The following is a 10,170-nucleotide window of genomic DNA, read 5'->3' as shown; positions in this document are numbered from 1 at the left end:
TAACTCTACCATTTCAAATAAATCCTTTATGCTTAACAAGCTGCTGCCACTGGTTCAGCCTAATGTAAAGAATTATCTAGATAACTGAGACATTCTTTTAGGCAATAATTAACAAAAAAAGTACCAACTATTTATGAGATCTTATGAACTCTCACTGCCTGTTTCATCAACATATATGGAATAGTTTAACGTCATGGAACATTTTTGACTGGCTGCTATTTGTGTAGAAAACAATCTTTCTTACCATTTCCCTCCTGTTCGCCATCTGCCCCAACACACATATCCCACACAATCCCTCCCCAGCTCCACCACTATATATAAGGAAGAGAATTTTTTTTCCCAATCAAGTGATCAGCAATGAGTATTCTCTTCATTTCAGGTCATTCCTCAAAGATGATTGCAATCATTTCACAGGAAGGGAAATTTTGATGGGAGAGCTGAGGTATTCCTATTTCATGGAGGACAGGTTAGCACCAGTAGGTACTCAGGCACTTGGGTTACACTTGCATTTTTTATAATTTAAGATAATTGAAATGTTTTTACCTTTAAATCATTAACCCAAATTGCTATGCTACTTGAATTCTCATGCTTTTGTGTGGTTGTGTGTATATATGTACCTACTTTTGGCATGTCTTATTCTAGCAGCGACCTTTTAGTTTGCTGTTTGTAAACTGCTGTGCTTCAGTAAAACCAGAACACCTCATTTCTGGGTTCATGGGCAAAGGAAAAGTAAAAGGCCCTGGGAACTCTCAAACAATGATGGTGGGTATGAAAATTGGCAAACTCCCTTTAAAAAATGGTTTGGCAGCAACTACTAAAACTGAGCATAGGCATAATCATGGACCATATTCACGTCCATCAACCTAGAGACACAGCTATATCCATGTCCCCATGCTAGGACCCACTCCAGCTGTCCTTCCTTTATGACCTCTCAGGCCTTGTTGTTGACAGCCCTCTCCAGCAGTGTCCTTTCTGTCGGCTGATCTTAGGCAGCCCTCCTCAGCCCATTGGAGGCAAGCTCACGAATGGGAGCCTTCAGCGGGAAAGATTAGGCGACTTGAGCAGCTTCCTTTCAGTAAGTTCCCTAAACACTGTTACATTCCCACCCCTTCTCCAGAACTTTTCAAACTCTGTACAATTTATGATGACTTTGCCATCAGTATCTAGTACCATAAAGCCGGACACAAACTGGCTAAGACAATAAAGGTGAAGTGACTGGCTCATGTAATTGCAAAGACCAATGTGGGCTTGAGGCTCAGTTTTATCAGAGTTCCAATTCCGTTGCTCTGAAATTTCTCAACTCTGTGTTCTGCCGTGTAGCTTTCATCTCAGGCAGAAGCCCCTCATAGACAGAAGATGTCTTCCAGCATCAACTGGGCTACATGCTTCCTTGTTCAATAGAGAAGAGAGAAGGCCTCTATTCAGATAACCACCAAATAAAAGCTCAGAGCGTAACTCTTGGGAACTTCTGGGTCCACCATCGGAGCCAGTCATTTTGGTAGCAAGACCCAATCTGCCTGCAGAGTTGAAGCTCCAAGCCCTAGTCAAGCAAACAAAACACAACCAGACTCAACTCCTATTGTACCTTCTCTCAGAATATTAGGTGCTTACTTTCACTATGTCTACATAAACTAAAAAATTTACGCATATGGCTCATCCCAGAACAGAGATGGTATGCTTCAAAGTGATTTCACGTCCCCATGAGATCTGAGAAATAGCAATGGTTGGCAGTTTTAAATGCCAACTTCCGCTTAAAACATAGAGTTCTGCCCCATTGTTCTACTAGACTGTAACACTCACCCCCTTCTTCAAGAAATCTAAGGATATTTGGTGAGAAGAGAGGATCACATGTCACAGCATCTGCAGCACTGGATTCAGAAATAACAATAATGCCACATCTTTGATTAACATTTTATAGGTTTCCAATGTGTTTGCACATGCAACACCTCATTTCATTCCTGGGAGCTGGGTAGGATCTGCACTGCTATACCCAGTGTGTAGATAAGGAAATCTCAGGAAGACTCAGTGGCTGACTTACTCCTGATCAATGGCTTGTAGTGATAGAGCTGGCATTGGGATCTAGGTCTTTTTGATGTTGAACGTTTATAACGAACCTCTGATTAGTTTTTGGACCAGAGAACACAGTAATAAAAATAAGAAAAGGAAATTTGATCATTATTCAGAGTGGTAGGAGACTAACTAGGGGTTTTCTGAAAGGAGGATTCTTCTGCCTCAGGACTTGGGGTGAACATGAGAGAAAAGACAGATCTTCTCAACCTTCGCTTGGTTTCATTCCCAGTGAAATTGGTTTCATTCCCAATTTCCTTTTTCCTAACTGTTTCTTTCTCAAATTATCTTCTTTGGTACAACTTTCTCAAATACAACATCGAATACTTTCCATGCCTAAGCCCCATTCAAAAATCAATTCTGAAAAAAAAAATGGGGGTTTGGGGGGTGATGGTGAGGGGGCAAAGTGTAGAAAGTTGTGTGTGGTGGTGGGGGGGAGCATAGGATTGGGAAGGGGCCTGAGAATGGGGATGGTGAAAGAAAAGGAGGAAGAAGTTGACTCTGATACTAAAGATTAATGTAATCTAATTTGTCAGATGACTATATACATTTTTAAAGTGAACTAATGCCTTCAAGGACTAATGTAACCTTGAACTGCAGGCCCAGGAGTGAGGACACTCAAATATTGAGAAGGCCAAATCTACCAACTGAGGGGTTTTGTTAATTACTTTAAAGCATAACTGGAAACTGGTCAGGCACTATAAAATGTATTTATGTATTGCACTCATTTTAGATAAATTTGGAGTAATCACATATTCGGCTTGTTGAAAATTAATTTTCTTTAGACTCTGATCTGAATTGGGAAATATGGAAAGAAACTGAGAACCGAGAAGTGGGCAGCTCTGACATCATCTTGGAGATCTGTTTAAGATGCAAAGGGTCCTTTTCAAATTATTTGCACCAAGAATTAGATTGCATCTAATCTCATGGTGGCGAGCAATTTAGAAATAATTAATCCAGATACTCATGGGCTGCTGTGATAGTAAAAGTAATATAATTGCTGTACTGTAGCATGGAAGGAAGAACAAATATTGCAGACTGGTGGCCCATGGGCCAGATGTGGCCTACAAATGGGACTCGTTTACCTTCTACTGTTTGGGGAGAACGCCGCTCTCCAGTTCACCACTGGTCCCCACTATTCACTCAATATATACATGTGCACTCACACACTGCCCTCTTCTCTTCCCACCTCCCCTGCCAGGCCCTTACGGCTTCTGAGTTTGAGACCTCTAAGAGTAAAAAAAAAAAAAGAGTCATTAAACATATGAAGCACTACAGAGAAAAATCATTTATGCTGGCAAAAGCATAATGGGATGAAAATTATAGTAAGGTAAATTTATTTATGAAACTAAGGAGAAAAATCTTTCCTCGAAAATTACTGAATCTGGGTCCATTTTGTGTAAGGCAACCTGGGTCCAGCTCTGGAAAAGAAGGGACTGAGTGACAGAGCCCTTTGAGATGGCATTCAGCAGGGCTGTTTTTTCTATGGCTCCAGGAACCAAAAGTGCAACAGCAAATATGATTACGTCAAACGACTGGCTGAAAAGCAACATGATTAGAGTCATTACACACAGGAGACAAAGACAAAGAACATGACAAAAGCAAAAAGAGTCAGTCACCTTTCCACATGGTAGGTGATGCGGGTGTTCTCCACTCCACCCCAAAATCAACAGGAGGAAGGTACACAGTGAGGGGTAAGTCCGAAACCAGTTAAACAGCAAAACAAGAGTGCCTTTTCAAAGTTTTACTTCTCTATGAAGTTCGATTTTAAATTAGGTATTTAGGCAAGAGCAAGGAAAAGACTTCCCCAAGGAGAAGGAAAGGGGAAAGACAAGACAAGCGCCTCAGTACCTGACGGAGGCCTCAAGCCCTCTACGTCTTCACAACTCCATCCTGACCCTCGGTGCCCTCTCTTAAGTGCATCTGGCAAGCAGGATGCTTTTGCCACTCATTCTTAGTGTCTGGGTGGTATGTGAAATGGCTCTGCTTGTGGCCAACTGCCCAACTTCTCCCCCAGATTCAAGGGGAGAGAAGAAAAAGGACCTCTAACACCCAAATTCAAGTACAGAATTTACATTAAGATAAAGACTCTGGAGTCAGACAGACCTGAGTTCAAATGCTAGTTCTAGCACTTACTAGCTTTATAGACCTCAGTAAGTTACTTATTTCCCTGTGTCTTATTTTTCTTCATTCATAATTTGGGCATAATACATTTATCTGTCTTAGAGGGTTTAAAAACTGATCTATGTTAAGAGATCTAGTCCAATGCCTGACACAACAGTAGGCACTCAGTGCCTAGTGGTAATTATTATTCAAAATAATCATAACAATAAACTTGAACATCTGTGAAAGGGAAGGTGTCCTAGTCAGTCAAATAAAAGGAGAATCAGTATCGGATCTCATGTCATGGCTGAATGCCTCTCTGCTTCTCTCTGTCCAGTTGAATGGCTTTGTCTGCATCAGCAGAGACTAGGAAACTACCGCCATCAAAACCAATGAGACAAGCATTTTGTTAGTGTCTGTTAGGGGCACAGTGCAGTGACACTGTGCTAGACCTGAAAAAAGGTCTCATCTAAGGTTGAGCTGTCATCATGGGAAGCTATAACTGTTGTAATCTATCCCAACTGAGAGATGATGGAAGACTATCTTTCGCTGATGCCACATGAGAGAAAAAGAGTACCAAAATTGTTAGAAATTGCTTCAGCAGTGAAAACTGAAATCTTAGTGTATTAGCTTATCACAGTGCTGAGCTATACCCCTGCACGACTTTTATCGAGCTCTATGTGCAGGCACAATGAAAGACAGTCTCCTTTTTCAAGGAGACTAGCATCAGCGGCCTCCATGGTGAAATGCATTTACCCAAAGATGGAGGCCAGACAATACTCTGGGGTGTGGGATGATGATACTAAATCTTGCATTTGTTTTTAGAAAATTAATCTTCTTAAAGTGTTTGACTTATTTTATAATAAACATATTATATTTGAATAGTAGTGCCTGTATATAATTTATAAATAAAAATATTCACAGAATTGAGGTTTAAATTTTTTATTGATGGGGTGGGTTCTTGATTAAAAAGTTTTGGGAACCACTGGTCTAAAGAAAGATGGCAGACCAGTCAGCCAACAGTGAAAATTTAATTCAGAGAGAGTTTGGCTGGAGCACGATGATCGCATGTAGCTTAGCAGGGAAGAAAGAGATAGGAGGCAGGGAAGTCTTCCTGGAGGAGGTGACAGGCTGAGCTGCTGAAGTGTGTTTGGTGGAGGGAGTGGAGAAGAGGGAAGAATGTTTCAGGAAGGCTACACAATACATGGAAAGGCAAGGTGGCCCATGTGTGTACGGTGAGTGCATTTTGAAAACTAAAATAATTTGGTCCATGAACTCTTAGTATATGTGAGGCAACTGCAGAGATCGATCATGACAGTCATTGAATAGAAAGCCTATTCTGATGGTGATGGTTGGCGCCAAGGGATTCTAGCAGGGGAAGTGAGATCATGGAGCCGTGTTTCCAACCTGATCCTCTAGCCCAGGCTCTGCTGCCACCTCTCTGAGTCCTAGAGGAAAAGATTGTAATACTGTGAGCAGGTGAATCCTCAAAAACTTAGGACAAAAAAAAAAAAAAAAAGGTGCTAGGAGCCTTTGAAGGGATAGAAAATCTTCAGTGTTGGGCACTGCGGGATGACCATCAACGATGCCTAAGAACACATCTCTGGGCAAAAAGGCTATACAGTCTTTTGCAAGCACTAGTGCCTTAGTGACTCCATTATAGTCAACGCTAACAAGAGTTATCACTAAGGAAGCCAAAGCCAGAAAGGAAGGAAATGACAGACACCACAGCAGCCAAGAAGACGGTGTGTAGAGTTCATTGGGTTACCCCTGGCAGGCTCCAAGAACGAATTCAGGAGGACCTTGGAAAGCATTTGGCGTTCCCTTATCTGAGGAGAGACTGTACTTGTCTTATTCAAATTGTATCCCTTGTATCTTACACAATGGCTCAGGACTGCAGGGTTGTACAAACCCTGAGGTCACTGTCCATAGAAATAACCTTCTAGAGTTATGCACCAGGAGCCTTGCATAGATGTCCAATCAAGTATGTTAAAGAAACAAATGAAATACTGATTGCCTGGCTGTTCTTATGACCTTATTTAAACTTGAGGCACGGCTAACCATTTCCTATCAGATCTGGGTTTGGAGCTATCATCTGGTGGCAGTGTAGCAGACAGTAGTCAGGGGTAAACCTGTGATGTTCAATGAGAACTGTAGTCACTGGCTGGATATTTCATTAAATGAATTCTGAAGATATCGTGTGAGAAACTGGAAATGCAGTGCCATAACTACGTGTGTAGTTAGTAAGGCAGAAGCAGCCAGGTGGGTAATGAAGGAGTAGCACCCATGAGGATTGGTCACTGGTGGCATCTAACTAGAGAACCCCTGTTACTCATTCTAATGTCAACTCATAATTCTAAGCATAATGACACTAGGGGCCAAAATGAGACCTCATCATCAAAGAGCAGATAAAGCTGATTTCGTTTCTGAGATAGAATAAAATCAATATAAAGAAATTAAGAATTGGTTGCATAAATATTAAACAAGAAAATCCGGAATAGACACTGTCCTCCTTGGAAGAAGGTGAGGCCTAAAGAAAACATCCCATCGAGGCAAAGATTGGTATGGACAGAATTGGTAGGCTGAGTTTACAAGAGCTGGGGAGCATTAGACATTGTAAGTGGCCACAGACTGGCATGAGCTGAAGAAGACCTGTGTTCGTGATCTGCTCAGTCTACATGGTGGTGACAGTAAAAGGAATGTCTCAAGCCACCTAAGATTCTTTTCCATCTAGGAAATATGAAAGCACCTTAAGAGTGACCTGCAGAATAACCCAGAAAATCTGAGAAAGCTAGCATTGAAGGCAATATGGAGAGTTAAATTAAAAATAGAACGCAGGGTTCATACATACCCTCCTGCAGTGCTAACAGATATCCGTGCAGGGCACAGGAAGTGCAGTTTTGATTATCAGTGTATTCCTAGATTAATCGCATCCTGTATGTGGAGGCCAGACAATTACATGAAGCAGAATCCTTTGGTGCCTTCGATTGGCTGCACTAGACTAATGGATTCACACCTTCCTGGCAGCTCCTGCATCCAGTGGCAATGGCCATACTGGATTTCGGGAGCTGGTTACTGGATCCCAAATCATTTGCAATGCTAAGCACCAAGGTACAGACCACTATGGAGCCACACTTTGTCTAGGCCTACACACAGGGAGGCATATCACCCTGGGAAGAGGCAAACGGTTTTCTAGAAAAGGCTCTTATACCCAGGGAATGCTTCTAGTCCACGGCCATCACCATTATCCTTCTGACTGCTCAGTTCTCTCACTGTCCTGTTCCTTTCAAATATTTTTACTACCCAAACCAGGCAGACAAATGTTGTTAGCACAGAGGTATATCAGCTATCACTTTCCTTTGGACATAATAGCTTGAAGTGTTTGTTATATATATATATATATATATCTGTAGAGCCTTAGGTTGACTTTATCTGAAGGGACACCCTTGAAACAATCATTTTTAGTATACAATGGTAGGCATGCCATTGTAAAGCAATTTTTTAAAAGTTTGCCTGTGGTTACTATATCTTTGTCCTTTTATTGTCTATTGATGCCTTACTGAATGTGCTGTGGATACAGACAGGAAACCAATTGTATGTGCCTATGGAAGAACTCACTCCACGCCTCTGGCCTCAGTTTACTGCCTCCTTACCACATCTACATCAGCGGGTTTGATGGCCAGAGTAGCTAACCGATTGAAAAGACCAGAAATGCCTAGAGTGTGCAAATTAAAAAACAGATAGTAACGTGAGCAGAAAGTCACACAAGCAGAGCTTTGGTTCACATATGAAGAATTAGTAGAGTGGGTTATTTCACTCGAAATAAACTGAGTCCTTACAAAATAGTAATAATTGCCCAAGGTAAAGAAAACATTTTTAATCTTAAAATTGAAATCTTGATTCATTTTTTAAAGTTATTTGGGCTCATTTATTATATAAAAAAATCTATTTTTTAAATTTGGCCTATCGAGGTTTTATTTTAGGAATACTGAAACTGATAGCAGGTAGCAGAGACATGCATTAGTGAAATCCAGTCCTCTTCCTTCATCTGTCACCTGCACATTTCTGGCACTTTCCATTTCTGAATTCTCTGGCCTGAAATACCTCTGTTCCTCTCTATACTTTTTCTGCAGTTAATAATTCCACATAGACGGTGTTTCCTTCAGAGGACAGAGTTGCCACTTCTCCCAAACTCTCCGTGCTCCCTGGAGACTGCATGGGGTATTGCCTAACACTCATCTCTAGGAAGAAGCTGTTTGGGCACCTGTTAGGCTGAAGCTTTTGCATTGCCTTTGCCTGTCCTGTTACTTGGTTTGGTGTGTATCTGCCAGAGATTCTGCCTGCTCTCAGCTGAAGGCCTTCCCAGACTGGGCAGCTGAGTGCACTGCGCAGCTGCCAAAATTCTAATTCAAGATCTAGAATTCTAACTCCTGCTCTTTCGACCCTTGTTGGGCCCTGGCTCCAGTCTCCAGCCAACTGGGTCGTTGGCTCATTATGAGGCCCACCCAGGCCCTGCCCCCACCCCCAAGTGGGCCCAGGAAACCATTCTTGGCATCAAACTCAACTTCAACACAACTACCCCAGCCTCCTCCAATCCAACTCTCATCCTAGCACAAGTTCATCACCTTGTGAGCTGGGAGACAGAAGAAATGGACCAGAAGAGGAAATGCCAGGGGTGAGGGAACTCATCACACCCAATCACTGTGACTATCTTTTCTGTCTTTACTCAAAACATGAATGAAAAGTCTTAACAATTATATGATTAGAAATAACACTAGAGATGAATATAGTTTATGGAGAGAATATTTCTCTATGTATCTGCACCAGAGGGTAAGCAAAATTTGTCTGAAGAAAAATTACTATATTCAGTATATCTGCATTAATTTAAAAAATTCACTATTGGATCATAAACTGCTGATAATGTCATATTCCTTAGGCACTTGGAAAAGTGCTATTGGAGAGCACATGTAAGTGCAACCAGGGTGGGGGTGGGGACAAGGTAAATGATTCTTAGGAAAATGCTGGTTTTCAGGGAAGCTACCGAACTCAAACTTAAGTGCTTAACTGGTCTACATTATGGTTTAAATGCTCACAGGATGGTGCAATCTTGATTGATTGGAGAATCTCTTCTCTTTTAAATGAAGAGTAAATATGTCCCCTGACCCTGTTTCCACTCCTTCCAGCCTTAACCTATGCACTGTCACTTATGCTCTGGCAGTGTTGCTCCCGGGGAGACAGATGGGTTAATTCCCAGATCTGAGACGGGCAGTGGGGGGGGTGGGGGGCCGTAATCTGGGGAAATGAAATCATTTTAGTTTTGTTTTCCCAAAAGGAGCAGGGAATGTAACAAATGTGGTACATATGTAAAACACAGGCAAATGCACTTGACAATCAAGCACTCTATTTTGAAATTTAAATAAAGCTAAGATTTTCTTCTGGCCTAGAGGGAAACTTCATTAAAATCAATTAGTACAAACCTCCAGAGAACATGGACTTTTTTTTTTTAAGAAGGTTTAGAGAGTAAGGTGCACACAATTACCCTTCCTGGGTCCCCCGTGACTGTCAGTGTCACACCTAGACAGGTGGCTGAGTGCAAACAAATGTCCCCGAGAGGGGCCTGTGTAACTCCCCGAGTTCCCATCGCTGGATGCATATGTAATTAATAGATGTGTATATATCAAGAATGTGATATACATAACCAAGGAGGCGCCAAACAGATTGCACGTATTACCAACTGCGAAGAGCAGGCCCAAGGAGATAAAGTTGGTGGTGGCAGGCGTTCCCAGGTGAGGCCTCGGTCCAGGAGCAGAGGTTGGGGCTGCACAGCTGTGGCCGCGCGCCCTGGTCCCTCCTCCCAGCTGCGGCGGCCTCACCCCCTCCCCCCGCCGCTCCCGACGCCGCCGCCGCCGCCGCCGCCGCCTCCCCTCAGCCTCCCGGTCTCTCCTCGCTCTCCTTCCATCGCTCTCGCCCCTCTCCCTCCGTCCCGTCCTCTCTGCTCCC

General features: G+C 42.6%; 1 non-coding gene across 1 annotated transcript; it reads right to left on the bottom strand.

The window, feature by feature from the left end:
* Nucleotides 1-345: 345 nt before the first annotated feature.
* On the bottom strand, nt 346-414 carry LOC120602673 (small nucleolar RNA SNORD2). The gene has a single exon (XR_005652812.1). It is a non-coding gene; the product is annotated as a small nucleolar RNA SNORD2 (small nucleolar RNA).
* Nucleotides 415-10,170: the final 9,756 nt, after the last annotated feature.

This window comes from Pteropus medius, unplaced genomic scaffold (genome assembly GCF_902729225.1).
Source record: "Pteropus medius unplaced genomic scaffold, Ma_sr-lr_union100, whole genome shotgun sequence".
NCBI lineage: Eukaryota > Metazoa > Chordata > Mammalia > Chiroptera > Pteropodidae > Pteropus > Pteropus medius.
The sequence above is the reverse complement of the archived record's forward strand: the minus strand, read 5'-3'. Positions and strand labels throughout refer to the sequence as shown.